The sequence below is a fragment of the Lathyrus oleraceus genome, chromosome 3, assembly GCF_024323335.1.
Source record: "Lathyrus oleraceus cultivar Zhongwan6 chromosome 3, CAAS_Psat_ZW6_1.0, whole genome shotgun sequence".
NCBI classification, from domain to species: domain Eukaryota; kingdom Viridiplantae; phylum Streptophyta; class Magnoliopsida; order Fabales; family Fabaceae; genus Lathyrus; species Lathyrus oleraceus.
Window position 1 is genome coordinate 468,821,018 of NC_066581.1, and position 23,091 is coordinate 468,844,108.

The following is a 23,091-nucleotide window of genomic DNA, read 5'->3' on the forward strand; positions in this document are numbered from 1 at the left end:
TGTGACCAAATATTATGCTGATGGACAAGTTACTATTTATTTATGTTTTTTTGTGATTACCATTTTCAGAATAAAACGAAAAGTAAAAAATAAAACATCATAGATGTGGATGAATAGAATTATATTTTATTGATGATCAAATATTGAAAATGCTCAAACAATTTTCACTCGTCCCTTAGGAATAGGAGAAGGATTTTAAAAAATAAATAAAAGCAATTACTTAGATCGATGCACAATAATAGGAACATCAACAATAGTCAAATTGTTGCAAGCTTTTCCATGCGTCACAAAATTGGTGCAGTCTTCATCTTCATCACCCTCGATCACTGCAACAAAGTATTGTTCATTACCATGAATGAACCCTCCACTACGGAAATTGGGTTGCACATCTTCAGCTCTAGCCACAGATGAACCTTGTTGGAATCCCAAACCAGCTCTGCTCTTGTTGTTGGAGACCTCTATCATTTTTCCCCACTGGTCAGAATTACCATCTTCAACAATCCTTTGCGCATCTTTGAATAAGGATATGGGTGCCCTAACTCTCTTTTCCTCAACAATAGACAAGCTTGGAATGGAGTTCCAACCTCATCCTCAACTTCTACATAAGAGAAAGATGACAGGTGGCTTACCAACAATGCCTTCTCCCCATCAACAATGACCAGCTTTCCATTCTTGACAAACTTCAATTTCTGATGTAACATTGAAGTAACGGCTCTTGCCTCATGTATCCATAGCCTCCCTAACAAACAGCTATAGGCCGGGTGGATATCTATTACTTGGAAAGTAATCTGGAAATCACTCGGACCTATCTTCACAGGAAGGTCCACTTCACCTATCACAGTCTTGCGAGAACCGTCAAATGCTTTGACGATCACGCCACTATATCTCATAGGAGCTCCTTGGTATGACAACCTTGACAGAGTTGACTTCGGAAGTACATCCAGTGAAGAACCGGTGTCAACCGACACATTTGACAGAGCGTCCTCTTTGCAGTTTATTGAAATATGCAGAGCCAAGTTATGATTTATACCCTCCTCGGGGAGTTCTTCATCACAAAAGCTGAGATTGTTGCAGGAAGTGATGTTAGCCATAATATGATCGAATTGATCCACCGTAACATCATGTTCCACATACGCTTGCTCTAAAACTTTCTGCAGTGCTTCTCTGTGCGCTTCTGAGTTCATAAGCAGAGACAACACTAAAATTTTGGAGGGAGTTTGGAGCAGCTGCTCCACCACATTAAACTCGCTCTTCTTAATCAATCTGAGTAACTCATCGTCATCATTAGGCTTCAAACCGCTGGATTCACCAGACTAACACTTTGGAGTGCCAACGGGATCTACTACAGGCACACCAACCTTCTTGCTAACAGATAAGTCTTCCACATTCTTCGGGAACACCAGACCAAAGACACAACCACTACGGGTCACCTTAGTAATGTTAGCTATACTCACAACATAACTAGTCGTAGGCAAAGGAACCTCTTGACCAATCTCTAACATGGTATCATTATACTGATATGGGACAACCTTATCGGATGCATACGTGACGGGGCCCGCTAACCGTATTACCAATGGGAAAACCGATATATCATTGACACTGTTACTGCTGCTACTACCATACTAGATCACTACTCTCTCTGGAGTTTTGAAAACGGGGACTATAACATTCACATCGTCACCTAAGTGAAGGGACTGGAGAATCTGAATCATACCTTCATCCATCAACCTCCGGATGTCTCTCTTTACAATCATACAACCTCTAGAATTGACACTGCAAATTGCACAACCATCATGGTCATGCTCGCAATCGCTTACCAAGTATATATCCTTGTGCATCCTCACCAAGGACCTTCTAATGAAGCGTACATCATATACTTTGAATTCCCTAGGACAGCCGTCCATCATATTAACAGATGAATTTCCATGGGCAGGAAGTGGGTTAGCTTTGACATTCGGCGCACGGTCCTCAAAGGACACCATTCCACTCTTAACCAGCTTTTGGACCTCATACTTCAGGGGGTAGCAATTCTCAATATCATGACCGGGAGCTCCTTGGTGAAAAGCACACCGAAGTTCCGGTTTGTACCACCATGGAAGTGGTTCAGGGATTTGAGTTGGATTCCTTGGTTGTAAAAGGTTCTTGAGAACCAACGATGGGTACAATTCGACATAAGTCATAGGAATTAGGTCGAAAGAGACTTTCTTCCTCTCAAAATTTTATTGTTGATGATTGTTGGTATTATTGTTGTTGTAGGTGTTTGTTCGTTGTTGCGATGGTTGTTGACGTTATTGTTGAATTGGTGTTGACTGATTATTCGAAAATACCATAATTACAGATGATACTTGATAATGGTGTTGACGGGGTTGTTGACTCCATCTTACATGAGGCCTCATCTGCCTCCCAACAGATACTGCATTAGTCTCGTTCTCTTTCTTCTTAGCGAAACTATTACCATACCTCTTGCTGGCCGAAGCTTCCTCCTTAGATAATCGTCCTTCTTGGACACCTTCTTCTAGCCTCCTCCCCATGTTTACCATTTCGGTAAAATCACTGGGGGCACTGGCAATCATCCTCTCATAGTAAAATGAGCTCAGGGTCTTAAGGAAGATCTTGGTCATCTCCTTTTCTTCCAAAGGAGGGGTAATCTGAGCGGCAAGCTCTCTCCATTACTGAGCATACTCCTTGAACGTCAAACCCATGTACCACCTCAAAGAGGCACCAGTCAGACTATCTTGAAAATAATGGATCAATAACTGATCATTATCAGTTTGCGTCGACATCTTTCTAGCATACATGACGAGATGACTGAGCGGACAAGTATTCCCCTTATACTTTTCAAAGTCAGGGACTTTGAACTTCATCGGGATTTTGACATTAGGAACCAAGCAAAGTTCCGCAACACTCTTACCAAACAGATCTTTACCCCTCAAGGTCTTCAACTCCTTTCGCAGCTCCAAGAATTGGTCTTTCATTTCATCCATCTTCTCATACACATCATGGCCCTCAGACGGCTCAGAATGATAGATGGTGTCTTCGACACGAGGTAGAGTATGCACAACTGGTGGTGGCACAGACATGACCGGGCTAGATGCCGGCATGGAAGCGAAAGTATGTGCAAAACCTCCAGGCGCAAAATTGGGCGGCATTCCTCACGGGAATCCGACAGGCATGGCAGGTGAAAAATGAGCAGTAGTAGCAGGAATGGTAGAGGTAGCAACCTCCGAAATAACAGTCCTCTAAGGAGGAGGAGTTGCAGGCGTTGGAGAAGATTGGCTCTGAGCGGCTAACACTGACTCCATCATGGAAGTCAGGTGGGCGATCTCGTCCTTCAAGTCTCTATTCTCTTGCTCTAGATGTTCTATAATTCTTGAGTGATTGGCACGGGTATTGTGTGGATGAGTCAGCTTGGCTAAAGCACAAAAGAAATACCAGTAAGACATCTGGCGAAAGAGAAACCTGTATGCAAATGATGCATGAAATGCAATGCTTGATTATTTTTATTTTCAAGGAACCTACTATATTATTTGCAAATATGATAATAACAGTTGCAACAATTTGATTGACCATAAAAATCTCTTTTATTTAGATAATTAGAAGGATTACGCTGAGTACAATTTCAGACACCAAAATACAAAATACAAGAGAAAAGGAGACTAGTCATCCTAAGGATCCCTAATAACAACATCAGAATATCAGGCCGCAGGCACGAGCATGGAGTCTAGGTAAGAACCATCCCAAAGGAGTGTACTAAGAATAAAAACCTGTAGATCATGTTCTAAAAGGTTCCCAGAGTATTAATTCCATTTTCGGATATTACAGGTTAGGATGACTGACTCATCAACCCATAAGGAGTGTACTAAGAATAAAAACCTGTAGATCATGTTCTAAAAGGTTCCCAGAGTATTCATTCCATTTTCGGATATTACAGGTTAGGATGACTGACTCATCAACCCATAATATTCTCAAGAGAAACTCGTCTGAGTGTAGTATCGCGTAACAACTATTATCAAGTCTAGACTTGAATAGTCTCCGCACTACGTTCTAAATAGGCCAAGATGGGTTAAATGTTCTACGGTCCTCAGCTTCTCAAACCCCAAATCAGAGAAAGTAATGCCTAACCACAAATAACTTGTGTGACATTTATAGCTCCAAAAGGGTCCCCACTGAGTAGATGGGCCTCAAGCCAACTTGTTAAGGATTACTCCACACAAGTCGAACATGACTATACCACTCCTATCTTAACTGCACTCAAGTTCGAGTTCGAACTTATCTCACAACTCTGAGATCACCAAGCAGAACAAGCAGATTATATCACACAAACAAATATACATACATCAAATATACAATTATATACACACAAAAAAGTAGGCTAAACCCACAGGAGACTACACCCCAGCAGAGTCGCCACTTAATTTTTGTAGCGGTAAATTCATGACCATCAAGCTATGGATAAGCTAGACGTCAATAAAACCAGAGTCGCCACCGTGCTTTTATTGTTTCTAAGGGAAAAGGGAAAAGTACAAACAAAACCCAAAAATAAGAAGTTTTCAAATCAAAACTAATAAAATGCCAGAGATTACAGGTAAGGGGGTTGGTTACACGGAGGGAAGGTGTTAGCACCAAAGTTTCCTAGGTACTCCTAGGGAGCCCTTTCTTATGTGAAGATGTGTCTTTGTACAAAATGATGTTTGCAATAAATAGTTTAGGGAGATGTGGAAAGAATTCATTAATTATATTTTTGTGCTTGACAAGACCTTCGTACTTGTGCCTACATACCAACAAAAAAATGAGGGATCAAAACCTCGTAGTTCGTGGTATCAATTTCAAATTGAGGGGATTTCTTTTTAACAAAATTTAAGTTTAACAAAGGCATAATAGGCCTAAAAATGGTTTGAATGAGTGTTAGTTCTTTTTGTCTTTAGAAAACAAACATAAGCAAAGAGTATTTTTGAAAGGAGAGAGAGATTTGAAATTAAAGAAATGGGGGAGAGATGAAGAGACTAATCCTAAGCATAAATTTAAAAGTTAAGAGTTGAAAAGATCTGACCAATGGGCTACAATCCAATAGACAAGAATGTCATATAAAAACCCAAATTTCCCTTGGACTTTAGAATCAAGCAATGTCAATACACAAATAGAAAGATGAAATCAACGCATCAAATAAAGATAGCCACATCCAAGCTTAGCAACTCCATGATCTTCTTCAAAATTTCCCATGCATCAGATGACTTCCAAAAGTAGGCATTAGATCCAGGTTCAAAATAACAGCTTCAATATAATCAGGTTGTAGATGAACTCTAATGGATCTTCAACATTGTATCAGATGAATGTTCACTTCACAAGCACTTGGTTTCATGAAAGTTGGTATTGGCCAAGTCCTTTTGCATAATAGGGAGTGTTGCCTAATTCTAAGTACATTGTCTCAAATCAAACCCAACAGTCCACACAAATTGTTTTTTTAGGGTTTTTGTTCTTATTATGTACATTAAGGTCAATAGACAACAAAAATAAACAAGTATATACAAACACAATATATCACAAATTATGGCCCAATGGGGAAAAGTGAAAATGGCATTAAAGTAAACAAATTGAATGGTATGAATAATGGAAAATGAATAGAGCTTGAAATTAAAGTACAAAAAAGTAAATGGCTTGAAATTAAATGTTAGTGGTTAGTTGATTATAAGTTAGTATTGCTTTTGCTTTGTATTGTTAAGTCATTCTTTGGAGAACACTCAACCCACTATTCACAAGCATGGATCCTTGAACCAAGACATCTTCCAAAGGAAGGAAAGAAGGTCAAGTTTCCACACAATACCATGAAAGAGGGGAGACTTACAATCTCACTTACTAGAATGCTATGCCTTTTGTGTCACAAATTTAGCGCTATGTTAAGCAATTGTAATTGGACTTATGTAGAAGTCACAACTATTTGAGGTCGGGCAATAGAATTTTGGTGTTAATGCATGTTAGATACATAGTATGATGGACTATGCTCATGAAACATACCACACACAAAAAGAATATGCAAAAATGTGGTGGACCTAATCTCATCCATGCTCATGTTGATTTTACAATCAACTAGCCTTAGGATATTTAGATATCATAGGTCCAATGACATGAATGAATCAAGAAGGGGAATGAGATGAAGAGGGAGGGGGAATGGAATCAACACAAATTTGTCAAAGGAGGACTTTTACCAAATTAAGATCATTCATTCATTTTGGGAGATGAAATGTACATTTCATCAATCCCCTAAAACCAATGATCTTAGCTTAACAAAGTCAAATCAACCTTGACCAAGGCCCAACAACACAAGTCAAACTCAACAAGTCAATAATAGAAGCTCAACACAATTTATTTGATATTTAATCAATTAAAAATAATTAAAATATGAGTTAAATTAAATTATGGTTGATCCATTTCCTAAAACCTCATCAAAATACTAAAGAAATGACCATGAGATTTATCATAGGTCAAACAAGGTCAAAGGACCTTCGAAAAAAATTTCATAATTTTTGGAAACTTAAAACTATTTTTAAGCAATTAAAAATATTCACAAAAATAAATAAATCATGAAAAATATTAGTAATGATCCAAAAAATAATTTTAATTCAGAAAATAAAAGAGGAATTTATTTAAAAAAATTTGGTGAAACTCTCATATTTTTTTCGATTAATATTAAAATTAATATGAATTAATGAAAATAACACAAATAAAATGAAAATCAAATAATCAGAAAAACGTGGACCACTTGACCTCCCTCATTAATTGAGGTGGCAGATCAAGTGACCACAAACACACATTCTATGGTGGACTTGAGTCAGTGCGCCGCAAACCAGGTAATCAAAACCAACGTTCGTGATTAAAACATTTTAAAAAGATCATGTGGCTCTGGACCTTGCCAACTCACCACCAAAGCAAATCTCCGGTCACCTTCTCAGGCGAGCCTCGCCGGACTGGTCCAATCATAACCATCACTAAAATAAAAAAGAAGGACATGATTTTAAAGTAAAAATGGCACTGAGCACGAATCTGGCCTCAATTTATCTTAACTCCAAGTATATTGAGAGATACAATGAGTTGGAATTTGAGGTGCATGATCTGAGTTGTTTTGATTTGACCTCAAAGAAACTCAATCTTGTTTCCTACATTGGTATGACTTAAGACAACCAAGGATCCAAGAGAATCATGGAGAAATGAGTGAGAATCGAAGAGATGAATTTTTCTGGAAAATACCTTTAATGCAGGTCTGGATTCACTTGTTCTTGCCTTGGCTCGTGCTTGATCTCACTCAGGAAGCTTGTAGAAGTAGATTAGGATGCACAAAAAGCCTTGGATCCCTGGAGTTTTGAATCTCAAAAAGAGTAAGATTCAAACTCAATTTCACAAGGAAATTCTCAGGATTGTCCTCTCAAATGGAAGGGTTTGGGGTTTGGGATCAAAGATGGCGCGCAGGGGTTTTCAATTCTGAACCTAGAATGAAATCAACTTGGAATGTACAGGCCCATGAGATCATCCCTTTAGGTCCATAATTGAGTGAGAGAAAGTATGAAATCAACTTGGAATGCAAGGCAAATGTGTATGGAAGTTTGAAGTTTGATCTTTGCCAAATGACGATGCAATGTTCAAGCCATGTGCAACCCATTTAAATCTTATCCAAAATGGATGAATTTGGAATTTTTGGAAAGGTTAGATCAATAGGAACAACTTTCATATTGGACACGTTTCCATTTGAAGCTTGTATCATGATGAATTTTATGGTGGAAGTTTGGATATTTTAGCATATCAAATTTTTTTCGAAGTGTCAAGCCATATGTTCACTTATTCCACCTTGGCTAACTTTTTGTGTGAGCTTCAAATGAGAAACGTTTCTTCATAAAAGTTGTAGATCTTTCAAAGTACTTCAAAATGGTAACAAATTTGACCTCATTTGGATTTGATATGAAGGAGTTATACATTTTTTAAGTTGAGGAAAATCACTTGTTCAATGGTATTGGTCCAAAATGACCTATAATGTATCCTCATATCACATGCTAATAAAAGTTGAATTAACTCTTCCTCCAAAAATCAAAGTTGAATTAGACACCTTGGATTTGATTGTGCAACTAGGAAAGCTTTCATATCATAAAAAATAAGCAAGTTATGTCCTTGGGAAGTTGACCTCCAAATTAGGGTTTAGACAAAATGACCTATAATCTTTCACCATAAAAAATGACTTAAGCATAACTAGCTCTATACCTCAACATGAAAGTTGTTTGGAATATCATTTAGAGTAACGTTTCTATTGGAATCATTTTCATATGATACAAATGGTAGGAGATAGGGTCTAGGGATCCCCAGTTTTGATAAGATAATTTCCTCTGGTCAACTACCATCAACCAACTTGCTAACTTGCAATTATCTTGACTTTTGGGACTCATGGAGGATAATATATGAATAAGATGATGAATTTTGAAGTATCCCTGGAAATATTTGATCAATTTTTGAATAAGCTTGGTGAAGAAGTTACTCAAGACACCCAGATGAACTAGGGTTTCCATTGCAAACCAATTCCAAACTCTTGATGAATTCTTGATCAAAATAACATGTGAAGCTCATGGGGATCCATATATGATGCCTAGATCCATTATGGATCATTTCTTGATTAGTATCCTTGCACTGAGGGTCTTAAACCCTAGATGTGAGCTTGATAGATCACAGGTGATCATGTGCCCTACCTACAAAAGAGTTAGACAAATGCAAAGACATATTTTTGGTATTTTGGTTAGTAAAGATGATAAAATACAAAGTATGATACAATAAAATGGTGCTTGGTGATCTCTCCCAATTCAAACCCAATGAATGAGGGGCAAGGAGGATGCCAAGGTGTGATCTCAATGCCAATGCATATGATGAGATAATGTAGCGGTAAATTCATGATCATCAAGCTATGGATAAGCTAGACATTAGATAACAAGAGTCTCCACCGCGCTTTTATTATTTCCAAGGGAAAAGGGAAAAAGTACGAACAAAACCCAAAAGTAAGTAGTTTTCAAATCAAAACTAATAAAATGCCAGAGATTACAGGTAAGGGGGTTGGTTACACAGAGGGAAGGTGTTAGCACCCAACGTGTCCTAGGTATTCCTAGGGAGCCCTTTTTGTGTGCATATGTATTTTGTACAAAATGATGTTTACAAACAAATAGAATGGAGGGATGAGAAAAGAATTCATTAATTATATTTTTATGTTTGACAAGACCTTCGGACTTGTGCCTACGTACCAACACAAAAATGAGGGATCAAAACCTCATAATTCGTGATACAAATTTCAAAGTGGATGCATTGCTTTTAGCAAAAATTAAGTTTGAAAGGTACAAAGGCCTAAAAATGGTTTGAATGAGTTAGTTCTTTTTTGACCTTTTTTGAAAGTTTAAGTCAAGTATAATTAAATTTATTTACAAATTTTATTTAAGAAAAGAAGTTTAAAAATGCAATGGCATAAGACCAAAGTTTCTATCTTTTTGCAAAGTGGTCAAAGTTTAGAACAAAATAAATTCAAATAGAGAAAATTTTAAAACGAGGGAGAGATTTTGAAATCTATGAAATGGGGAGAAGATGAAGAGACTAATCCTATGCACAAAATTAAAAGTTAAGGATTGAAAAGATCTGACCAATGGGTAGCAATCCAATAGACAAGAATGTCAATAGAAACCCAGATTCCCTTGGACATTTAGAATCAAGCAACACACAAATGCACAATTATATCAATCTTGAAGAGCAAGGCATCAAATAAAGATAGCCATATCCAAGCTTTCGCCACTCTGTGATCTTCTTCAAAGTTTCCCATGCATAAGATGAATTCCAAGATGGCACAAATCACAGGTTCAAAATAACAGCTTCACAATGATCACGTTGCAGATGAACTCAAAGAGATCTTGAATGATGTATCAGATGAAGTTTCAAATTGCAATCACTTGGTTTCAAAAAAGTTGGCATTGGGCAAGTCCTTTAGCATAGGAGTATTGCCTAAGTTCTAAGTCCATTTGTCCAAGATCAATTCAACAGTCCACACAAATTTTTTTTTAGGATTTTTGTTATTATTATGTACATTAATGGTCAAAGACCACACAAACAAAAAAAGTATACACAAAATGGAATATATCACACAAATTGGTCTAAGTGGACAAAATGAAAATTGCATTAACATAATCAATTGGAATGGTACGAATAATCGCAAATGAATAAAGACTAAAATTAAATGACATTAAAGTAAATGGCTTAAAATTAAAAGTTAGTTGTTAATGAGTTAGAAGTTAGTACTGTTGTGCTTTTGCTTTTCATTTTTAAGTCATTCTTTGGAGAACACTCAACCCACTTATCACAAGTATGGATCCTTGAGCCAAGACATCTTCCAAAGGAAGGGAAAAAGGCCAAGTTTCCATACAATACCATGAAAGAGGGGAGACTTACAATCTCTTTAACTAGAATGCTATGCCTTTTGTGTCATAAATTTAGCGCAATGTTAAGCAATTGTAAGTGGACTTATGTAGAAGTCACAACTATTTGAGGTCGGGCAATAGAATTTTGATGTTAATGCATGTTAGAGACATAGTATAATCGACTATGCTCATGAAACATACCACACACAAAAAGAATATGAAAAAGAGGTGGCATAATCTCATCGATACTTATGTTGATTATTCAATCAACTAGCCTTATGATTTTGAGATATCATAGGCCAAACGAGGCGAATGCATAAAGAATGGGAATGAGATGAAGAGGGAGGGGAATGGATCAAAACTCAAATTGGTCAAAGGAGGACTTTTACCAAATTAATATCATCCATTCATTTTGGGAGATGGAAGGTACATTCCATCAATCCCCTAAATCCAATGATATTAACTTGACAAAGTCAAATCAACCTTAACCAAGGTTCAACAACAAGAGTCAAACTCAAACAAGTCATCACAATTGGTCAACACAATTAATGGGCATTTATTCAAATTAAAAAGACTATAATAATACATTTAAATTAAGTGAGGTCAGATTGCCTACATTGGTAAAACTTCAGACAACCAAAGATCCAAGAGAATTGAGTCGAATTGAGTGAGAGTCGAAGAGATGAAGTTTTCTGAAAATTACCTTCAATGCTATGCAGTTCTTGATGTTGCTTGCTTCAAACACGATCTGATCCCACTTGAGAAGCTAATAGGAAGTGATTGGAGAGGTTGCAAAGTTGTGGATCCCGGAGTTCTTGAATCTCCAATAGTTGAGATTCAAACTCAAATTTCAAATTGAAATTTCTCAGGTTTTCCTTTAGAATGAGAGAGTTTTAATGGGGGGAAAAGCTGACGCGCAATGTGTGATTCAAATGAGCTCATAAGCCTTCTATTTATAGCGAAAGGGAATGATATTTGCACACTTCAAAATCTATCCAAAATTGGCAATATGGATGGCACGAGTGCATGGGCATGTACAGGCCCATGATGCAATGCGTTAAGGTCCAAAATGATTCAAAAATGAAGTCTGAATGAAGCTTGAATGGCATGGCATTGTGAACTGAAGTTTGCACAATTGATTCTTTCCAATGATGCAGCCCTTTTAAAGCCATGCGCAGACCTATCAATCATTGTTCAAAATGCATGAACTTGGTTCTTTGGAAAGCTTGATGAAGGGGAACAAGTTTGATGTTAAACACTTTTTCATTTGGAGCTTGGAACATGGATAATTTTGAGGTGAAAGTTTGGAAATTTCACCATGTTGAAAAATTTTCTAAGTGTCAAGCCATATATCTTAATATTCTACCTTGCTTAACTTTTCATGTGAGATTCAAATGAGAAAAGTGTATTCATCAATGTTGTATCTATTTCAAAGAACTTTAAAATGGTCACCAATTTCATGTCATTTGGATTCGGAATGATAGAGTTATTCATTTTTGAAGTTTGGAAAATCACTTGTTCAATGGTATAGGTCAAAAATGACCTATAATGTATCCTCATATCACATGCTCATAAAAGTTGAATTTTCTTTCACTCCAAACATAAAAGTTGAATTAGACATCTTGAATTTGATTTTGCAACTTGGAAATCTTTCATATCATGAAAATTGAGCAAGTTATGGCCTTGGGAAGTTGACTTTCAAATTAGGGTTTAGACAAAATGACCTATAATATTTCAACATAGAAAATGATTTTCCAAGAAAAACTAACTCTATAATTCAAAATGAAAGTTGTTTGGAATGTCATTTAGAGTAACTTTTCTCTTGGAATCATTTTCATATGGTGAAAATTGTAGGAGATAGGGTCATGGGAGACCCAGTTTTGATCAGATGAATTCATCTGGCCAACCTTCATCAACCAACTTGCTAACCTTAAATTCTTTGGACTTTATTGGTTCATGGTAGATCATATATGCATAAGATGATGAATTTTGAAGTTTACCTTGATAAATTTGATCAATTGGTGAGATAGCTTATTGGAGAAGTTACTCAAGATACCTAGTCAAACTAGGGTTTCCAAGGCAAATCACCTCCAAACTCTTGAAGAAAACTTGATCAATATAACATGTAGGAATAAATGGAACTCATATATGATGCTCATAACCATTCTTGGATCAATTCATGATTGTGCTCTTTGTCATGAGGGTCTCAAACCCTGGATATGAACTTGATAGATCAATGGTGATCATGCCCTACCTACGAAAGAGTTAAGCAAATACAAAGATATATTTTTGGTATTTTGGTTAGTAAAATGATAATATACAAGTATGATACAATCACATAGTGCTTGGTGATCTCTCCCAAAATAAACCCAATGAAAGAGGGATAAGGAGGATGCCAAGGTATAATCCCAATGTTAATTCTTATGATGAAATTGCATGAGGGATCTTAGGGTCAAAATTGGGGTCTTACAGATAGCATGAGGGATCTTAGGGTCAAAATTGGGGTCTTACAGGAGTACGAGAATAGATAAGAATGTCCTCAATAAAGATCACCGCGAACTGGTCCAAGTAAGGTTGAAATATCCGATTCATATAGTCCATTAAAACAGCATGGGCATTCGTCACACCAAAAGGCATTACAAGAAACTCATAATGGCCATATCGGGTTCTAAATACGGTCTTTGGTACATCCGAATTCTTAACTCTAATTTGATGATAGCCCGATCGTAAATCAATCTTCGAGAAGACATAAGCTCCTTTCAATTGATCTAGAAAATCGTCTATCCTTGGCAGGGGGTACTTGTTCTTAATGGTGAATTTATTCAACTGGAAATAATCAATACACAACCGCATACTACCATTTTTCTTCTTCACTAATAACACTGGAGCTCCCCATGGTGAGCTACTAGGTCAAACAAAATACTTGGTTAATAACTCTTCCAATTGATCCTTCAACTCTTTCAACTCGAGTGGCGCCATACGATACATAGGAATGAAGATTGGAGCCATCCCTTGTATCAAATCAATAGAGAATTTAACTTCCCTTCAGGATGAAGAGAAGTGACATCCTCGGGGAAAACTTCTGGAAATTCACAAACAATAGGAATTTGTGTAACATTCAGATTGTCGCTAGGTTCCTGGGTGAGAACCAAGATAATCGACTTTTCCTTCTCAAATAAGAAATTAACCATACCAACTGTACCTTCCAAGATAGTAGTTAATACATCCTTTGGAGTAGCTTCACTAGATGGAATGATGATTAACTTCTCTTCACATCCAATAAACACCAAATTGGGGGAAAGTCAATCCATCCCCAAAACCACTTCAACCTTCTTGAGTGGTAAACAAATAAGATCAATCTGGAAAATTCTACACTTCACCGAAAGCGAACAATTTCCACAAATTAACGGTGTCTTAATCACATCATCCATGGCAGTAGTAACCACCATAGGAGGAGACAAAGGAATTGCTTGCAAGCCAAGACACTTCATACACTAAATTGATACAAAAGAGTGTGTTGCCCCACAATCAAACAATACAAAACTGGGATGATCATTGACGAGACACGTTCCAGCGATCAAAGCATTGTTGCTCTTATCCTTCCTTGCATACAAAGTATAAACTCGACCAGTGTTCCTTCCTTGCATCTGATTCTTATTCTGAGGGAAATCCCTAGCCATGTGTCCCTCCCTCTGACAAGTAAAACACCTAATCACACTTCTAGCACATCTTCCAAAATGAGACTTGTTTTGGAACCCCTTGAGGATTAAAACCACCATTCAACTGTTGCATCATCTGATGCATGAATTGGTTATGTTGTTACTGCATCTGTTGCACAAACTAAGGCCATTGAAAACCTTCAGTACCACTTGGCGGTTCCTGTTGGTGTAAGCCCTAGAGGCCAATGCTTTTGGTACTTGTATCGAATTATCTATTAATAATAAAAGGATTTTTCTTTATTATGTTTGTTTAATAAAGTCCCTAGAATAGCTAGTTCGTTTAATGTATCAAGTGTGACTTAATCATGAGATCCCATTAAACATAAGGACAATATTCTTAAAGTATCTGTAGTCGAGCTTTATTGTGAAGTGGGATAACATTAAAGCATTAAGACTATTATGTATATAGATTGATTTTCACATCCCATGGATCATGGATAAGGAGTTATCAAGTCTTAAACATAAGTATGAATATTGAGAGTGATATTTATACTGGATTGACCCGCTATGAGAATACTATATAGAATGTTATGCTAAGTGTCATAAGTTATTCTCATGGTGATAATAGTGTATACCACCCTTTGACCTAAAACCACTATGTACCCTAGATGTAGAGTCGAGTGCCTTATTGCTGATTAAACATTGTCTGTAACTGGATGACCATAAAGACAGTTGATGGGTACTCCACGAAGCATGTTGAGGGACATGAGTGACCTAGATGGAATTTGCCCATCCTACGTAACAGGATAAATGTCTACAGGCCCAATATTGAACTGGACAAGGATGACACGGTCTATGCCTTGTGTTCAATATATACATAACGGCAAAAGGGTAATTGTACACATAAGTATTATCACAAAAGGATTTTTCGGATCACATGACATTTTCGTGTCTTGGGTAGCAGTGATGTGTTGCTAGATACCGCTCACTATTTATTATGTTAAATACGTGATTTAATATAATTGCCAATGCCGCGAAAACCTACAGGGTCACACACAAAAGGACAAATTGATGAGAGATAGAGTAACGCTTAAGTGATTTTGGCATATTATAAGATATGAACCACATACACTTAAGTGGGCTTTTTAGCTTGCAGCCCACACAAGTGGTTCTATAAATAGAACCCTTGTGCAGAAGCATTTGTGCAGTTGTAATTTTGTTTCTCTCTCTCTCTCACTCAAAGCCTTCATTCGTAGTAGCTAGCACTGAGATTAAAGGAATTCGTTTGTGTGGACTGAGTAGAGGCGTTGTCACTATTCAACTTTCATGATTGCTCCGTAGATCTGCATCAAAGGTTTCAATCGCCACAAGAGGTAATTATTCTATCACTGATCATGTCCATTCGTAAGGATCACTAAAGGAGAATTTTTTTAAAATTCCGCTGCGTTTTGGATCGCTCTTCTCCTTCAGTTCCGAATCTGAATTCTGGGTTCTGGGTCTACCACGACCTCTATGTTTGTCAGCCATGATCCTGAATGTCATACAAATGGAATTAATTTGATCAGGCTCAATACGATGAATATAACATCAAGGACAATGATGACAACCCACATATGAGGCAGAAAGGAATACTTATAATATCTCATGGCTAGGTCGAGGATACGACCTGCTCTGATACCAATTGTAACACCCACATATAATATATGTCTAGAATACATATTATACATAGTGTAATACTGGTACTGAAATACATAAGCGCCTAGAGGGAACAACGTACATATTACATGCCCAAAAGAAAACGCTACATGGCACAAAATATACACAAAGGTGCCCAAAATAAAACTAGGAACTAGATCATTGTAGAATGATCTCAAAAATGTCTATACAGCATATGAGCCATCCAAAACATCAGGTAAGCAAGACATCACTTTATCTTGTCCTTACCATTTGCTTGATCGGAACTACTTGAAAAAGAATCAACAACATGGGGTGAGATAATAATCCCAGTGGGTTCCCTATCTTATGGGTACACTCGGCTCTACAGGGTTTTCTAATCAATATCCAACTTAAGTCAACAAGGAAAAGAAGACTTAAGTGATGGGGAAAAGTCTCGCAGTGTATGGCAACATGCACCTGAGTTCTCACAACTCAAATAAGTTATTATTCAGATTCACGAAACATCAATCCCTGAGCGTACCTACGTATAGGGAAAGCTCAGTTCATGCATGCTCGTATGATTCGAATTTCATGGTCGATATCAGGTCCTCTATGAGTTCCAAACTCAATCCAAGTGACTGTCACCTGTATGGGACTCTAACCCACTTTGGGTATCTTTCACCGTATGGGGCTCTAACCTACTTTGGTGTCCACTTATCCCCCATGTACGCCATGGTTGGGGTTCAAACCCAATCGAGGCACGAATAATTGGAGTCACATCCCACTGCTTACTCATCTAAGCATCTCAAATAGGGATGTACACCATCAAGGGTAAAACATTCTGAATACGTGATCAGTTCCATAAAACATAACTAGATTCATCAATCACTGATGACTTCATTCACCAATATACAATAAAAAACAATGCATGTTCCATACAAAGCGTCTCACTCTCAACTATTGCGCCCATTCATTTACGACCTTCACATAGGTATCATACAAATAAATGTTGCTTTCTACCGTTATCTAAGTTATGTGTCTAACTTATAGCCTAAAAATGATCCTAGGTTAACTCACTTGATTCATTATGTAATTCTCACATTTAACATTGATTCAATACAAGTTAACATGACAAGTGGTTAATAGTTGATGCAATACATTTAGGAACATCAAAGAAATGATATTTGAAGGTTTAGGCATGAGCCAATTGATTGGTTAGGGAGGCCCAATCGATTGGTCTATCTCACATTTATGTTTTTTAAAAAATGCAGAGGATCAATCGATTGATGTTGTGTTTCAATCGATTGACAGCTGTACGAATTTCTAATTTTCAAGTCAGTAAGTTCATGCAATCTATTGGAGTCCAATGTCAATCGATTGGTCCTGCAAAAATTTCATTTTCTTCAAAACAGAAAGATAATAGAATCGATTGTTACTGAGGACCAATCGATTGGTTCCTGCACAAATCAAAATTTCTTCTGCACAACAACATAGTTTTCAACCTGCATAATATTGTTTCATTTCTAGCAACCAATCTCTTATCATAATCATGAAAACATATCAACAACCCTTTCAAAGCAACAACCACATGATTATATCACAAGAATCCAACAAATACAAGAACACAAATAGAAGGATCATCAATGGAGGTTCACATGATTCATGGAGAAAGTTATTATAATATCATCTATCATACTATCAAATTCATGCTTCATCAAACCCTAACTTCTAAATCTAAAGTTCTACCTAGAACTCATCTTAGGAATGGAAGCAGAGAAGTTGTTGAGGATGAGGAGATGAAACTAAGATGATGATCTTGTTTTTCCAAGTTCTTCTTGCTCATACTCTTCTCAAGCTTATCTTCCTTCACTCTCTAACTTTCCCATTTCCTCTGCAAGTGCTTCTACTGATATGTGAAAATGAGACATAGAACATGTATTACTACATATGGTTGGTAAGAGGCCACTAGGTGAGAACATGTGGACAACAAGAGTTGAAATATTTGTGTGGATAGAAAGTGGGTAGGAGTAGTAGAAAAATATCTTGAGTGATACCACACTTAGATGATTACTCTACTAGAGCAATTAACCCATTATTAGTGTTACCAAAATGTTCCAATTAATAAAAGGTCAGTCCCAAATAATATTAACTAAGTCAATATGGATTCACTATTTACTCTATTTATCCCAACTAATAGCTTTTAGAGCACATAGGAACTCAGTTGATCTCAATTAATAGGAATTTATGCATTTAAGGAAATACATGGTATTACATGAGACATAACTTACAAACTTTAATACTGTAGTGTGGGTGTCAACCTATGCAAAAGGAAATTTTCTTATAGGTCGACTTAAAGTCGTGTCTTATGTGTCGATATGCAGTGTTTTTCACATAAAAACTCAATTTTTGATACATACAAATCTTTTCTTGATGCATGAATCCTTTCTAAATCAAATCCAATCATTTTGGCATGTTTCATAATGCTAAAATGTACAATGCACATCTAGAATCAGTTGATACCGTCCAATGTACAAATACGCTAAAGTTTTCCCTAGTTTTGACATCATTCAAAACACATCTAAGTGGGAAGTTGTAGTCACAGATCTCAGATCCTTCATATTGTTAGGCTTCGCACACTTCGGAATAAGACAAATGTTTGTATCGTTAATGGATGAAGGGAAGAATCCATTCTCCAACCAAAACAACACAAAATATATCATCCCCATACAGTCCCAAAACTTTTGGTAGAAAGCAGAGTTAAAACCATCGGGTCTCGGAGATTTATCGGGGTGCATATTAATAAGAGTCTCGAACATCCCCTCCTTAGAAACCAAAGCCATTAGTTCATCGTTGTCTTCATTCATCTTGTAATCAAATTATTGTAACCTTTTATCATATTAGTGTATAGATTTCTCAATGATTATTAGTCGTGTTTTTATCTATTTTAAAATATTTTTATACCTTTTTAATCATATTATTCATATAAAATAGAAAAACAAATGATAAAAAATGTTAACATTTAAAAAATATATTATTCTATTATTAAAATAATTAATTTATAATTAAAATAATTATTTTATACTTTGTTAATGCCTTAATACATATATAATTTTTGGTTGTCTTATGTTTTTGTTTGAGTTGGATCTTTGGATCGCCATTGCTTGTATTGTTTTTGAATCTTTTGATAAAGTTTATTTTGATTAAATAAATTATTTTATAATTAAAATAATTTATTATTATTATTATATTAATTAAATAATTAATTGAAATGAATTGAAATGTTAAGAAGGAAAAAATAATAAAAAATAAAAAACCATACTTCTCAATTGAATGGACAAAGGTTAAATGGACGATGGTTAAGGGGTGAATAGTAATTATTCACATATTCACCTTTTTCCCTATTAAAATATGAAAAACTAGGGTAATTGAGAATTTTTAAATTTTTTTAAAATTTAGGGAATTAATTTTGGAAATGGGGCAAAATTTTAGTATGCATGAGAGGCAGAATAATAAGAAACTCTATTGATTTTGAGAAAATTCAAGTTAAATACAATAAAAAAACACTATTTTTTTAATTAAATGTTAAAAGGATAAATTATACTATTATTTTTCAAAGTAAATATTAAACAATTTTTTAATTTATTTCTATACTGTATTAATTTTTTCTAACATTAAAAAATAAATGATGCCTTACTATACTCTTAAATCTACTAACATTTTTCAATTCACTATTGAAATTAAAGAAAAAGTTGAATATATGATTTTTTTTTTTTGTTTAATGTCATTTTTTTTCATAGAATAATATAATGTTATTGTTGTTATTCTGTAATTAAATATTTAAATATAAAATATAAATAATTTAACAATTTCACAAATAATTAGAATAATATAACCTGATGCATAAATTATTTATGAGATTAATTACTAATCACTATCAGTGTAAAAAGTTTTACACCGTCGATTCATCACCATCATCCGTTTGTATTATTTTATAGATTTTTAAAATAAAAGTCAAACTTTTTTTAATATCCAACTTCTATGATTAAATGACGGTGTAAAATTCCTTTACACTGTCGATATATTTTAATTAAACTCATTATTTATTAGTTTGATTAAAATAAAAATAAAATGTTTAAAAGACTCAAAGGAAGCGACACTGAGTATTTCTAGAGTAGACCTCTTAATAATCAAATTCATGAAGGATATGTCAGTCTGGTACACACCCTTGTATAGAAACGCAGAATAAATTTTCTTGTTTGAGTCATAAGTATTATGAAAATAACACAAGAAGATTTGCCGTTCAAGTTCACATGATCTAACAGAACGAACATATACATGCCAAATATAAACATATAAAAAGAAAAATTATGTAGAAAAAAATCATTTATACCATTCACAAGATGTCCAAACAGGTAATATTTAATCCTTTAATTTTCATATCTATTGATAAAACTCCTCTATCAAATAATATGAGACTCAAGATAAAGTTGCACACCAATATGTGCCAATATCACAAAACTGAAACATTTGTCTAAAATTGGTGATAAAGGGAAAAAGCATCAGGGTAATGGTTGTTAGTTTTAATAGTGGAACCTAAAATCTTGTTAAATTAAATGATGGATGGAGTAGGATACATAAGGAGCATGCATCAGAACGAAGGCACAATATTATTGTTCTGTTCGGGAATCATAAATAGATGTTCTAACTCCATTTAAGAATAAAAAAATGAAGATACTTGTATAGAAGATGATCTTAAATGATACCTCTGATCTCCTTTACGATAGCACGTGGTGGACCTACATGGTTAGCACTTTAATACTCAAGACAGATTAAGTTTTAAGATGAGTATAGTGAAAATTGAATATCAGAGATTGTACCTTACTCTTAGCATGTGAACTGTTTTTATACGTTTGGTCGAGTAAAGTGGATTTGTGATAGATTGAGTCTTGGTCTATTAGTATTAGGCCTTTGACCGGTCCAGAACAGTTGTCCCCAAGACTTTTTCAGGAACTAAAGGAGTTAGGAGAAGCCTTAAGTATCATTGACTGACTTCCATGTCGGGGTCCGATCTGAAACGAAACTGAAATGCTTGGGATCAATTTATTGAAAAAGTAATGGAGAACATGTGCATTTAACGCAATGTCATCACCGAAGCGCTTAGTCATAATTTTTTGACACGTCTAGTTATATGACCAGATATGGTATGACGCTGCTTGGTTGGACAAGGTAAGCAAATTGAACATGTTCTACAACCTTGGAGATTCTCAAGGAATTTGGTTGTAGTGAATTCTAAGACTTATGTCTCTCCCCCCACTCCTCTAGTAATCACTACTCCTTCTCTGGTTCCTTCTCCTACCACATTTGTAGAAGCTTATGCTTCTATACATAAGGTGGATCATCTTGTGGACTATCCTGCCACTTTAATGGTGGAGGGATAAACCTCGGATATGGTTTCGACAAAAAGGGGTCAGGATGAGGAACAAAAATCCCTCTGGGACCAGGGTTCCTCGAAACAGACTCATGTCGTTAAGGGCAATGCTTTATGGGAGATAACTCAATTCATAAAGATACCAGGCATATTATCTTCTAAGCATGGTGCTACTATTGTTTCTGTAATGCCCCGATTTTTATTTAAATTATTTTTCGTAATTGAATTATGTGATAGTTGTGGTTGTGTTGTGTTGATTTGTGTTTTGATGTGTTGTGTACCCTTGGTGTGGGGTAGTTACCTTAGAAATTAAGGTGTTAGGGAGTGTGTGAGCAAAAGTGTAGAAAGGGTGGTGCGGTGAGTAAAACTAATTAACTATTTTAGTTATTATTTAATTTTATTATTTAATTTGAGTGGGTTATTACTACTACTACTACTATTATTATTACTATTATTATTATTATTATTAAAAATAGTGATAATATAATAAGTTAATAAAATAATAAGAGTGATAATAGAAAAATAGAAAATGAGATTTATGATAGAAACACAGGGGACGTAACATTTCGAAAAAAGAGAGAAGAAGCTGAGAAAGAGAGAAAAAGAGAATATGGCTCAAGGGAAGAATCACCATTGTTGAAGGTCAAAGAATCTATTGCTAGGAACTCAAAGGTAAGTGTGGGGTTCTGATTATCTAAGGGTTAACATGGTGGTGGTAGGTAGATTATGTCATGTAGGTTTTGTGTTTTTCTTCTCTATGATCATGATCATGGTGATATTATTAATTGTTGAATTGTTTGAATAATGAATTGTTGATGTTAGAATCATGAAATTTGATTTGGATTATTTGTTGTCAATGTTGTGGGAATCGATGTTTGTAAGACCCCAATTTTGACCCTAAGATCCCTCATGCAACTTCATCATATGCATTAGCATTGAGATCATACCTTGGCATCCTCCTCACCCCTCTCTCATTAGGTTTGTTTGGGAGAGATCACCAAGCACCATGTGATTGTATCATACTTGTATATTATCATTTTTACTAACCCAAATACCAAAAATATGTCTTTGCATTTGCCTAACTCTTTTGTAGGAAGGGCATGCCCATTGATCTAGCAAGCTCATATATAGGGTTTAAGACCCTCATGGCTAAAAGCACAACCAAGGATGGATCCACAATGTCTCAAAGCATCATATACGAGTCCCCATGATCTTTTCATGTTATTTTGATCAAGTATTCTTCAAGAGTTTGGAGTTAGTTTGCCTTGGAAACCATAGTTTGTCTAGGTATCTTGAGTAACTTCTTCAACAAGCTACCTCACCAATTGATCAAATTTCTCAAGGGACACTTCAAATTTCATCACCTTATGCATATATGATCTACCATGATCCAAAAAAGTCAAGACAATTGGAAGTTAGCAAGATGGTTGATGGTGGTTGGCTAGATGAATTCATCTAATCAAAATTGGGTCTCCCTAGACCCTATCTCATATAATTTTCACCATATGAAAATGATTCCAAGAGAAAAGTTACTCTAAATGACATTTCAAACAAATTTCATGTTGAAGTATAGAGTTAATTTTGCTTATAAAGTTATTTCATATGTTGAAACATTATAGGTCATTTTGTCTAAACCCTAATTGGAAAGTCAACTTCCCAAGGCCATAACTTGCTCAATTTTTATACGATGAAAGATTTACAAGTTGCATAATCAAATTCAAGATGGCTACTTAAACTTTTATGTTTGGAGTGAGAGATAATTCAACCTTTATGAGCATGTGATATGAGGATACATTATAGGCCATTTTAGACCAATACCATTGAACAAGTGATTTTCCTCAACTTCAAAAAGGCATAAATCTATCATTCTAAATCCAAATGACATGAAATTGGTGACCATTTTGAATTTCTTTGAATGATGTAC